General features: G+C 47.6%; 1 protein-coding gene across 1 annotated transcript in view; it reads left to right on the forward strand.

Annotated features, from left to right (window-relative positions):
* Positions 1–12766, forward strand: part of SLC18A2 (solute carrier family 18 member A2) — a 532773-nt gene that overhangs the window by 507076 nt on the left and 12931 nt on the right. The window lies entirely within an intron of this gene.

The following is a 12766-nucleotide window of genomic DNA, read 5'->3' on the forward strand; positions in this document are numbered from 1 at the left end:
GAACCACACCGTCATGAGCACAGCTCGCCCGTGACGCATGACGGCATGGTTCCGTCACGAGCATGGCGGAGCCGCGCTCACCCCTCACTCCCCCAGCGCCACGGCGCAATTACCGCCCCGGCCAAGGGGGTTAAACAGAGGGTGGTGTGGTCAGGGGCGGCTCCTCCAATAGGGCAGAGGAGCGTTGCCCACTGCTTTTTCACAGTGCGAGAAAGCCAAAACCTAAAATGGTAATAACTTTACTTGTACCATCTTATGTTTGCTTTGAGCATTGCGGGCTGACAGGTGGGCGGGGCTGCTCTGCTCTTTGAGCAGGGCAGAGAAGGAGTGGTTTCCCCACTCCTGAGTGCACAAAGACTATTAGCCGGCCCTCTCGAGCCTCCGAAACCTGTCATGCCCACTCTGCCCTTATCCATGCAGGCTGTATTGCAAACTTCATGGAGAATATGCCCACCCGACTAGTCCCAGGCTGGGCGCCGTCCCGACCAATCACAATGCTGCATTGTAGGGCTGTGATTGGCTTAGGGGAGGGAGCCTAGCTGCCTGCTTCCTGTCAGAGGCAGGAGAGCAGAAGCATAGAGAAGACGCGGGACCCAGCGAAAAGGTAAGTTAACTTTTTTTTATTTCCTGCGATATCCCCCGCAAATCCCACCCCCTCACCTTCCCGCAAGCCATGCCGGTCGCTTCTGGGTGTGGTTGGGGTGGCAGGATACAAGGTGTAAGATGCTGCAGGGTGCTGAAGCAGTTGACGCTTAGTTGTATATGGTTCATACATGAATCCTCTAAAACCTTGTGTAAACAGGCCGAGATGAAATGGAAGGGAACATACATAACATATTATTTTACATGAGTAACTGTGATTAAAGGGATTATTTTCACCAAAGGCTTCTGAGTGACATCATAGAGAACTCCAGCTTCACTCTTTTTGTCTATTGGATATCACTCTCAATCACAGGGTGAAAAACATCTATAATTCCACATATTCGGAGTCTTCATGGATTGTAATGAAAACAAAATTATGGTATCTGTCTTAACATTTTTCAAGTTATGTAGGACTATGTGATTTTATGAGATAAGCGTACTCAGTGGCGTAAGAAGGGGGGTGCGGTGGGTGCGGTGGGTGCAGGCAGCCCCAAGTGTCATCACTGAGGAGTGTTACAAAATGGCAAAAATATGTGTTTTAAACACACCATTTTGTCAAGCCAGGAGTGACAAGAAATTTTCCGCACAGGGTACCACCTGCCCTTGCTACGCCACTGGCTGTACTTAATTGCACTCTTACAGTTTAGCAGCTCAAAACCATGTACGAACTATAACACAACCAATTAATAAAAAAAAGTTGACAAAATGGTTGCTTTGTGCTAATTTTAAATGAGGAACGAAGCAAACTGTGTTTACCTTGAAATTTGTTTAGTCTTTACTAGTTTAATAGTAAAGGAAAATGCAATTGCACCATTCCTTACTATGCAAATATATAAACAGAGCACCTCCGAGTGGCTCCACATTTTTCCTTACTCCAAAACATCTTTATGAAATATCCTTGTTTCACTGTCTAGAAGACGAGTAGCAGAAATTCCACAAAAAGTAGTTGGTAAATGTTTCTACAATGTTTAAATTGTATACAACATGGACCTGTCCGAGATATCTTTAGGCGACAAACACTGCAGTAGGTGTTAACAAATATAACACAAAAAGATGATGGACAGAATGCTGAACATTGTCAAACATTCATCTCCAGTCACAGTTCTGGGTTAAATCCATTGTTGTTTTGCTCACCATGCCACCCTAGTTTGGACCCAGCCATATACATATGAGTCTTGATCTTGCTCCCCAATGGGACAGTCCAGCCCGAACTGCCAGGCCAGGCCTTCCCTAGACTGGAAAACAAGCATCCAGGACCAGTTTCGGGGTATTACCCCTCATCAGCCAGGTTAGCTTGAATCTAGTGGTATAGTGACCATGGGACCCATGTCTGGGTATACCCTTCCCAGAGTGATTATAACAATACACAAAGATGATGGATGGAATGCTAAACATTGTCACATCCAGTCACAGATCTGGGTTAAATCTATTGTTTATTTGCTCACCATGCCACCCCAGTTTGGACCCAGTGATATGCAAATGACCAAATTCGGGGTTTTATCCCTCATCAGCCAGGCTAACTTGAATCTAGTGGCATAGTGAGAACAGGACCCACGTCTGGGCATACCCTTCCCACTTAGGGCAACTATAACAACACAAAAAGATGATGGACGGAATCCTGAACATTGTCACCCCCCGTTACAGATCTGGGTTAAATCAATAGTTTTTCTGCTCACCATGTCACCCCAATGGCTGATGAGGAGTAACACAGGGTCAAGACTTATTTGGATGTGGGTGGGTCCACACAACAACAAATAATATCTGGGGGTCAAAGAAAGGGTCAGTAAGTCTAGCAAGAAGGACCACTATACCAAATGCATGCAAAACAATATCAGTGAGAAACAATAGTTAGTGACCGGTCAAGTCAAGACTCAGGAGTACATGGAGACAAATGTATTGTTCCCATCAGAAGCCACACTGTACCGCCCTTGTTGTCATCATTTGGGATCTCCATACCCAGGAGACAAGATGGCCAGTAAGTAATTACCGTGACCGAGATGTGATGTGAGGGCAGAGCAGAAGGGTATGATAGTGGCTAATGACAAAAGCAGTGTATGGTGATTGGAGTGAAAAGGTGAAGGGTAATAATAAAATTAGGTGAATTGGGTGGAAAAAAGAAAATTTATTAATATCCCCCAATCCCTAAGATTAAAAGGCAGGTGTGGGTGCAGGTTTTAAATAATAACCGCACTTAATGGTGGTCGACATGTTTCTGCATTTCACAAGAAAAGATTTTCTAATGCATTCTTCAGGACCTAAAAAGGTACACTACTGCTTTGTAAATATAAATAAGATGAATAATAAAAGGATATCACCTGGACATCCAGGCGTACTCAACCGTATACCTTATGTGTAGGTTGAGAGGCTTCACCCCACCTGGCTGCAGCGCAGGTAAAAGGAGCACCGCTCTCTCCGTCGGTGTCTCCGGGCAGTCTTCAGTACTGCTCGGGGGGCATAGTGACCATGGGACCCATGTCTGGGTATACCCTTCCCAGAGTGATTATAACAATACACAAAGATGATGGATGGAATGCTAAACATTGTCACATCCAGTCACAGATCTGGGTTAAATCTATTGTTTATTTGCTCACCATGCCACCCCAGTTTGGACCCAGTGATATGCAAATGACCAAATTCGGGGTTTTATCCCTCATCAGCCAGGCTAACTTGAATCTAGTGGCATAGTGAGAACAGGACCCACGTCTGGGCATACCCTTCCCACTTAGGGCAACTATAACAACACAAAAAGATGATGGACGGAATCCTGAACATTGTCACCCCCCGTTACAGATCTGGGTTAAATCAATAGTTTTTCTGCTCACCATGTCACCCCAATGGCTGATCAGGAGTAACACAGGGTCAAGACTTATTTGGATGTGGGTGGGTCCACACTAGACTGACGTAAATAGCAAAAGAACACAACAAATGTAGGCCCAGATCTGTGCCTGGGGGTGAGTGTTTCACAATGTTCAGCATTCTGTTCATAGTCATTTTGTGTTAACAAAAACACCATATAATGTCAAAGTAAATGCATGTGACAGTTTTTGCATGGTGTAATACTTTCATACACTATTCTGAAATTCACAGAAAGCATACTCAATGATGGATGGCCTGAAACAAATAGAAATCACGAATTGTAAATAGTTGTGTGACTAAAATAATGTACAAAAAAAGTGTGTACTTATTTATGTATTTTTTTTAGGTCGAGCATTGAGACCTCTTGTATATACTTAAGTATATACTTATATGTGTATGAACTTTGTGGGCTCTGAGTATCAGCCCTAGGACTGGACTGCTTCTGCCTAGGGACTTTTCTTTGTTGAATTGCCTCTATTTAACTGTCTTGATAGAAAACGACCAGTAGAGGTCAGTAAAATGCCAGAATTGCTTTCTGCTTGTTCAACTGCCTCTATTTAACTGTCTCGAAAGAAAACGACCAGTAGATGTCAGTAAAATACCAGTATTGTTTCTGCGGAGGGACTTTATATTTATTTTTCTGGCAACTGCCTCTATTTAACTTTCTTGATAGAAAACTACCAGTAGAGGTCAGTAAAATACCAGAATTGCTTTCTGCTTGTTCCCCTGCCTCTATTTAACTGTCTTGATAGAAAAAGACCAGTAGATGTCAGTAAAATGCCAGTATTGCTTTCTGCTGAGGGACTTTATATTTATTTTTCTGTCAACTGGCTCTATTTAACTTTCTTGATAGAAAACGACCAGCAGAGGCTACTAAAATACCAGAATCACTTTAGCATGCTCTAGATTCCAGTCCACAGAAATTAATCTTCCACCACGAAAACCAGTAGACAATATTCTTTTTTTTTAATCTTGTATTTTCAGTGATATAACCACCAAAGGCCCTGATTTTATATGAAAAACAAAGCTGTGGACTATACCATTTCCCACTGAAAGGCAATATTTCTCTCCATGTGTTCCCATACCTGGCGTGTCACAGGTTTGGGTGCTTACTTTCCCTCCATGTTAAAGAACAGTAGATGTTTCAGCACCCAGGCCAATGTGCTGCATAGCTATATACATATAAGGTCCCAAAGGCGAGACTGATTGCATTGCAAAGGCGTGTTTCTAGACTTCTTACTAAAGCATGCTTTTTTTTTACCTGGGCTTGTCAAGCCACAAAATACAACTGAGTTTTCAAAGTTATCCCCAAAAAATTGAAATAATCCATAGTAAAATGTGTCAGATTTAAACCATACTCTTGCATTTCATTATGGATCTCCCAAAGACTTGACTGGAATTTACTCCTCTGTAGTTCGAGAAGCCCAGCAGGAACCAGGAGAAATTCATAAGATCTTTTACTTGTACGTCATAGGCCAGGGTTTTGATAAACTAGACAATAGTTTTCCTGTTATCCACAATGGTAGCGTCAATGTGGGCTAAAAATGTTTGACAGTAGCAGACAACTCATGACTTCTAATGTCAGAGCAGATCATCAAAGCCTCTTTAGGACTTGCTTGATAATTGAGAATTCACCTGTCTACAAGACAATGGCTATTGGTTCTACCCAGAAGGCTTTTACTCTTTCCCTACATGCAGCTAGCTGTTTCCTGTATTATTCCACCTTCCAGAATTTGCTTCTGGTGGAGTGCATAAGGGGCTATTTTACATCTATGTGTTTGTGTATTTTACATATATGCTTTCCTGCTTTCAGTGTTTATTTTTGTGAATTTCATAGGTGTTTGCTCAGTGTTTTGCAAACTTTTTGGAAGCAGTGTTTATCACTACTTATTGATCAGCCTAATCCAAAAACTGAAACAAAGTGTTTTTCTAGTGTTTTCAACACATGATGCTCTTTTTTGCAGTGATTGATTTAACCCACATATTTAATTTAATGGATCATTGTTTTTTTAATTTTTTTTAAAAAAAAACTTTATTGTGCATTTTAAATATGATTACAACCATGGGCCTACAACCACAGGGGCCGGCCGCTAGAACACGTAAAAGCGATCATTGTATATCACAAAACTGCGGCCAACCTCCTAGAGGTCCGGCAATAATACAGGATACGATTCGTAGCAGCACAGGATGAAATCATAATATAAAGGTATTTTATGTTTCATAAAAAGAAACAAAGAAAAGAAACGAACAAATCTCAAGGCATAAAACAATGTATACGATGTCGCGCTCATACGGGGGGACCCTTAATACAAGATAAACAAAGTAGCAAGTGATAGAGATGGTGGGAATCAGTAGGGAAGTCAAAAATCAGGAAAGAAAGTAGACTACACAAGGAATGTCGGATCAGGGGGATAGGGAGATGTCTGGATTTTCCTCAAACGGGGGCGTACATATGTTTCCTCGATAGGCATTCCATTGGCCCCAGATTCTAGTCCACGCCCCAGGCTTGCCCCTAGCCAAATACACAGTCTTCTCTCTAAACATACACCAGTCCATATTCTCCCTCCATACTGACACGGTGGGGGCCGGTGGGAACCCCACAACTGCGCAATGTCCCTCTTTGCGATCATGTTCCCAAGGGCCGCCCACCGGGCCTGGGCGACGTTGTAATCATTCGGCTCCCACACATTCAACAGACATCTCCGGGCCGCAGAGCAACTCCGGTGACGCACTCCATTACAGCATGCACCCGAGTCCAGTATGCAGTCACCTCCCGGCATTCCCAGATAATATGGAGGAAAGTGGCACTCAACCCACATCCACGCTTACATAACCCATCCGTAGAAAAGCCCATGGAGACCAAACGAGGACCGGTGACATACACACGGTGAAGAATTTAGAGTTGGACGAAACTGAGACAAGCGGGAATGGCTACCTCATTCGGGGAAGACAGTGCAGGCTGCCAGTCTTCATCATCCAGTTCCAACCTGTCCCCAGTCCAGGCCTCCCTGAGACGCACGAGGAGATCTGCCCGATTGTTGATTAACTTCTTATATATTAGTGAAATCGTAATATCAGGCAGATGACCATCGAGTACTCGGTCTTCCAGAGGGGAGGACTCAGGAACATTGGCATGAGAAGCGAAGACCGATGTCAAGGCGTGGCGGACCTGTGCATACCTAAAAAACTCTCTTTCACTCAGCTCGTATTCATTCTGTAGTGCCTCAAAAGTCTTAACCGCACCCTTCACCCAAAGATCACCCACTCTGCTAATACCGATCATATACCATTTCTCAAAACCTTTCGTTGTCCAGAGGCATCCCAATCTCTCCGACGCATACAAAGGGGTCGCTCGTGTCAATCGATCCTTCCAGCCCATGGCAGCATTTGCATCACTCCAGACGCGCACAGCAATCTTAGTGGGCCCTGTTAAATTTCTCCCTGCCGCCCTAGAGTAGAGCGCCCTATTGTAATTCCCCCCGGCAACTGATGCTTGTCCATCTGAAATGCCGGATTTGGGCTGGGTGCATACATTGCGCGATTAATAGCACACAGCTGGGAGGCACAATAGTACCGCCTGATATCCGGGAGGGCCATGCCCCCGTCATACCAGGGAAGAGTTAGCTTAGCAAGAGCAATTCTTGCACGGCCATCCTAAATGAGCCGCCTCTGTAGGCTTTCCACCTCCCGAGAGTAACTTGCCCGGATGATGTCAAACGAATTCTGGAGTGCGTACAGAAACCGTGGCAGGGACATCATTTTAAAGAGCGCGGCGCGACCAAGTGGTGACAATGGCAATCTACGCCAACGAACCACGTCAAGCTTCAACCTCTGGAGAGGGAGGAGAAGATTGCGCTCGTAACGAGCAACCGGGTCTAGCGACACGAAGATCCCCAAATATTTGAAACCCGTCTGGGAAACCTGAATAGGAAATCCACGTGGCAAGGGAGGGAGGCCACCCGAAATTACATACACACAAAATTTAGTCCAATTTATGACCAGACCTGAGTTCTTGCCGAATGAAGTGAGAACATCAAACAAAACGTTAAGCGATTTATGGGGGGGGGGGTAAGGTATAAGAGAATATCGTCGGCATACAGTGAAATCCGGTCTTCAAAGTCGGGAGTCCACTGAATGCCCTTTATCGACGGCTCCCATCGGAGCCAGGCTGCAAGGGGCTCCAAGGCAAGAGCAAAGAGTAGGGGGGACAGTGGGCACCCCTGTCTCGTACCCCTCCCAAGAGTGAAGGAATTGGACACTCGGCCGTTAACCACCTGAGCCAGCGGTTCCCTATACAGAAGCTTCACCCACCCGATAAACTCCTAGCCGAAGCCAAATTTTGCGAGGGCGGCCCAGAGATAAGGCCACTCTATCGTATCAAAGGCCATTATGGCGTCCAAGGAAGCCAAGATGGCCAGCTCTTGAAGAAACCCCGCCCTCGCGAGAACACCATGTAAGCGCCGCAGGTTGAGTGCGGTGTTCCGATGTGGGATAAAACCAGATTGATCCGGATGGATCAGGTCACAAATCATCGTAAGCAGACGATTGTCGAGAACTTTGGCTAAGACTTTAGGCTTGGCGTTCAACAGGGAGATGGGCCTATACGAGGAGCAGCGATCCCGAGGCTTGCCCTCCTTAGGAATTACCACAATTGTTGCTAAACGCTGATCACAAGGGAGGGCGCCAAGGTCTTGTGACTCCAGGAACATATCGCGGAGATATGGTGCGACTTTATCGGGGCTCAGTTTGTACAGTTCAATGGGCAAACCGTTGGGGCCCATAGCCTTGCCCAAACAGACAGAACGAATAGCGGTCGCAATCTCATCCGCAGACAATGGAGCATCCATGAGCTCACGGTCTTCCTCGGATAGGCAGGGCAGCGCAATATCGCGCAGCAGCAAATGGGAGTCTTCTTCGTCTCTATCAGACACCGGGGAATACACAGTACGAAAATAATCCGCAAAACACTCCACAATCTCACTTGGGTCAGTCACACTCTCTTCATTCAAAGTCCGAATCACGGGGACCACACGATTCGCCCTTTCTTTCTTATCAAGCCACGCAATCAATTTACCCGCCTTGTCCCTGACATCATAAAGTCTGCCCTGCTGCTCCCTGTACATTGTTTTGGCAGCATCCGTGACAAGGGACTTATAATCTAGCTGCTTCAAACCAAGGGCGTGGAGTCCATCCTGGGTAACGCCTGATTCTAGGTCATTCTCTAGTTCAACTATGTCCGCCTCAAGACACACAACCTCCTGATTCTTAGTTTTCTTGGCTTCAGAAATTAAGGATAAGGCCTGTCCACGAATAACAGTCTTAAAAGCTTCCCACAGGGACACAGAAGAGGAAACAGACCCCTCGTTTTCAAGGAAATAGTGGTCAAGGGACTTTATCAAATTATTACTGGTCTTGGGGTTACGCAAATACCAGGGGTTAATGGGGGCGACCCGCCCCGCACCATTCACCCCAGTATCCATACAAAGCCACAATGGGGAATGATCCGAAATGCCCCGGGCCAGGAGCCTGATCTCTCTAACAGAAGGGGACTGGGCAGCAGGCATGAGGATGTAATCCAGTCTGGAGAGACTTCCATGGGCCCCAGAGTGAAAGGTGTACTGACTCTGCGTCGGATGCATCAACCTCCAGCAGTCTACCAAACCAGAAGTGTCCAAAAACCCACCAAGCCATGACTGGGACTTAGGAAGATCTCTGGGGGGGTGACGATCTACGGTACCAGAAACAACAGAATTAAAATCCCCACCCATAAGGAGAGTGCCATCAGGGAGCTCCAGCATCACACGCCCGATATCTGAAAAGGTGGAGGTCTGGAGACCTGGGGGGACATATACAGTAAGCAGAGAAAGAGTCTTACCCTCCCACCTACCAGTGAGGGCTGCGTAGCGCCCCCTATCATCGAGGATTACATCGTCAATCTCCAGGGGGAGAGAGGATCGTACAAGAATACCCACTCCCCTAGACCAGTGGTGAACCCGGAGTGTGCGGCCAGGCGAAAACCCCATCTATTCATGGCCTGACACATATTTCCAACCAGATGCGTCTCCTGCAAAAGAACCACATCGGGGGACAGGCGACGCAAGAACTGTAGTACCACTCCCAGTTTTATTCGATCACCCAATCCATTGACATTCCAAGATATTAACCTCAACCCACTATCCCCCATCCCTACAAGTGATGCAGAACTCACCCCACAAAGAGCAGAACATTCGAAGCTTGGAAAAAACCAATACGTTGCCTTGAGAAAGAAAAACAAACTCACAAACACCCCTTCCCACCCCCCAACCAACTCCTGTTACAACTCCCCCCTCCCTGCACCCCTGCAGTAGACTAAAAAGCCACCCCAACATGCAGTGTGCCTGTCGCCCTAACATTTCCCAATCTACAAAAAGACCCCGGAGGAGGAAAGAGGCCCATCCCCCCGCCACCCTAGGGAGAACATCAGTGTAACCCGTGCGTATGAAAAGTATAGAACCCAGCTGACTAGTGTCTAGTATTCGGCGAGCAGGGGCCGAATCATCATATCTGTTAAAGCTCACCACCTTCGGTACCACCAGGGTGCTCAGTTCGGGCGCTCCGGGCAGGCAGAGAATCCAGCCAGTCACTCACATTCTCTGGCCGGTCAAAGAAAAATGTCCACTCATCGTACTCCACACAAAGCCTGGTAGGGAAAAGCGTCGCGTATTTCAGGCCTAAGTCTCGGAGATGTTGCTTTACACCCTGAAAGCCCATCCCTTGCCTCTGGATGAGCTGAGTAAAGTCCGGCTAAAAGTTAACTGTGGAGTTCTCGAATTTCACCGGGCTGCTCACCCTCGAAGCCTGCAGGATAGCATCACGGTCCCTGAAGTGAAAAAGCTTGGCGATGATAGGCCTCCGAGGGGCTAACTGAGACCTGGCTGAATGAGGACTCCTCCCCCGACATCTTGGCAGCTATTCCTCGGGGTATTACATTCTCCAAGCCAACCAACCAGCTGGCAAATCCGGAGGTGGAGTAGCCGCTATTATCAAACTCTCTTTCAGATTATCTTCCCTCTCTCTACTCACCATCCCCCAGGCTGACTGCTTGGCTATTGGACTCGAATCCTCAGTGTCCCCTCTTACCTGTGTCCTGGTATACCGCCCTCCCCAACCCATGCCCAATTTCCCCTCCCTCTTTGGCGACCTACTATCCCAGCTCATACTCAATAACTCCAAACTCCTGGTCTTAGGAGACTTTAACTACTGGCCATCTGACCCACATGAAAGCCCCCACTCTTTGGCTTTCACCGATCTATTAAGCGGCCTCAATGGCCGTCAACATGTCCACACAGCTACTCATTCCAAAGGCCACACCCGAGATCAGGTCTGGACTTACAACCTTGAAATCAAATCACTCACGATACTTCCTTGCTATTGGTCGGACCATTTCTTAATCTCTTTCCTTCTTCTGGTCCCCCCACCGCCCCCCGTAGTCGAGGCCCTAGCCTCCTGGCCCGCAACTGGAATAAAGCAAACCTCGACCTCTTTCTCTCCTCCCTAACATCTTCGGCTCCGCCCGGCCAGGTCCTCTAGACTCCGAGGAAGCCACACTCGTCGATTGGCTGGAATCTGCCAGCGACAAAGTCGCCCCCCTTAAGTCTATCCGTACTAAGCGCCCTCACGACGCACATCGCTGGTTTTCCGACAGCCTCAAAACACTAAAACAGGGACTTCGCCAAGCCGAGCGTCGCTGGCGCCGAAACTACGACCCCCTAGAAAAAGCCCACTTCCTAAAATTATCCGGAGAATACAAACATGCAATCTCAGCTGCAAAATCTGCCTACTTCTCCACAAACATTCTCAACTCCGCGCAAAAATCTAAAGACATCTTTGCTATTGTGGAGGAACTTTCACACCCGGATAGGGTGACCATCAAACCCCTCCCCTCTCAGGCACTCTGCGATTCCCTTAACCATTTTTTCATAGACAAAATCAGTAAAATCAAAAACAGTATCTCCTCCAGGGCCCCAGCAATGTCCCTCCCAGAGGCCGCTCCCTTTCTCAACTCTCGCTCCCTGACCCAGCTCCCTCCCATACCCGAAGTAGACTTTTTCCCCCTGCTCCACAAAGTCTCATCTGGTTCCCCCACAGACTGCTGCCCTCCGGCAATTCTCCGGACCGCTTTTTCGACCTGCCCTGGCCCTCCATTGGCCCTCCTGAACAACTCTCCCCTGCTCGGCGTGGTCCCCAGTCAGTTCAAGAACGCCGAAGTGGTCCCCATATTAAAAAAAAACAACGCCGACCCCACGGTCTTGGGCAACTTCCGCCCCATTTCCCTTCTGCCTTACCTGAGCAAGGTACTTGAGACGCATGTGACCAGCGTCCTCAGCTTCTTCATTGAGGACTCCAATTTTCTAGATTCCCAGCAAGCTGGGTTTAGACCTGCCCATTCGACAGAGGCGGTTATCCTCTCTGTTATGGAGGAACTTCGTAGAGGCGCTGACTCCAACATCAATCAAGCCCTGGTGCTCTTAGATCTGTCAGCGGCCTTTGACACGGTCGATCACACCATCTTAGTCGACCGGGTCAAAGAGGCAGGCATCAGCGGGACGGCCCTTAACTGGGTTTGTTCCTTCCTTGCGGACCGCCATCAATCGGTCCGTCTTTCCCAGTTCACAGCAAACCGGACGAGAGTCACCTGCGGTGTGCCGCAGGGTTCATCCCTGTCACCCCTTCTTTTTAACCTTTACCTCACCCCCTTGATCCGCTCCCTCCGCGGTAGGAATGTCACTGCATTTAACTATGCAGATGACATACAGCTCATTTTCAATCTCGACTCCTCAGACGAAGCGGCTCAAGATTTCCAGTCCACCCTTTGCCATTTCAGTAACTGGATGAGCACTCACCATCTTAAACTCAATCCCGACAAGACGGAGCTCGTTCTTGTCGGAGGCCCATCCAACCCCTGGAATTCCACCTTCTGGCCCCTTTCCCTCGGCACCCCCTCCCCCCCCACCCGGCTGACAAAGTGAAAAGCCTCGGGGTTTACATCTCCCAAGACCTCTCAATGAAGCACCAGGTCAGTGCCACTGTGTCCTCCTGTTTTTTTCAGCTCCGGAAGATCCGGAAAATAGCCCACTTTCTGACCACTGAAGCCCTCACCTTGGCACTGCTGGCGTTAGTCATCTCTCGGATCGACTACGCCAATGCCCTGTACGTTGGCATCCTACAATACCAAATCAACAGATTGCAGCTGATTCAGAATCAGGCAGCTCGCCTTATCTACCACCAA

The sequence above is a fragment of the Lissotriton vulgaris genome, chromosome 5, assembly GCF_964263255.1.
Source record: "Lissotriton vulgaris chromosome 5, aLisVul1.2, whole genome shotgun sequence".
NCBI lineage: Eukaryota > Metazoa > Chordata > Amphibia > Caudata > Salamandridae > Lissotriton > Lissotriton vulgaris.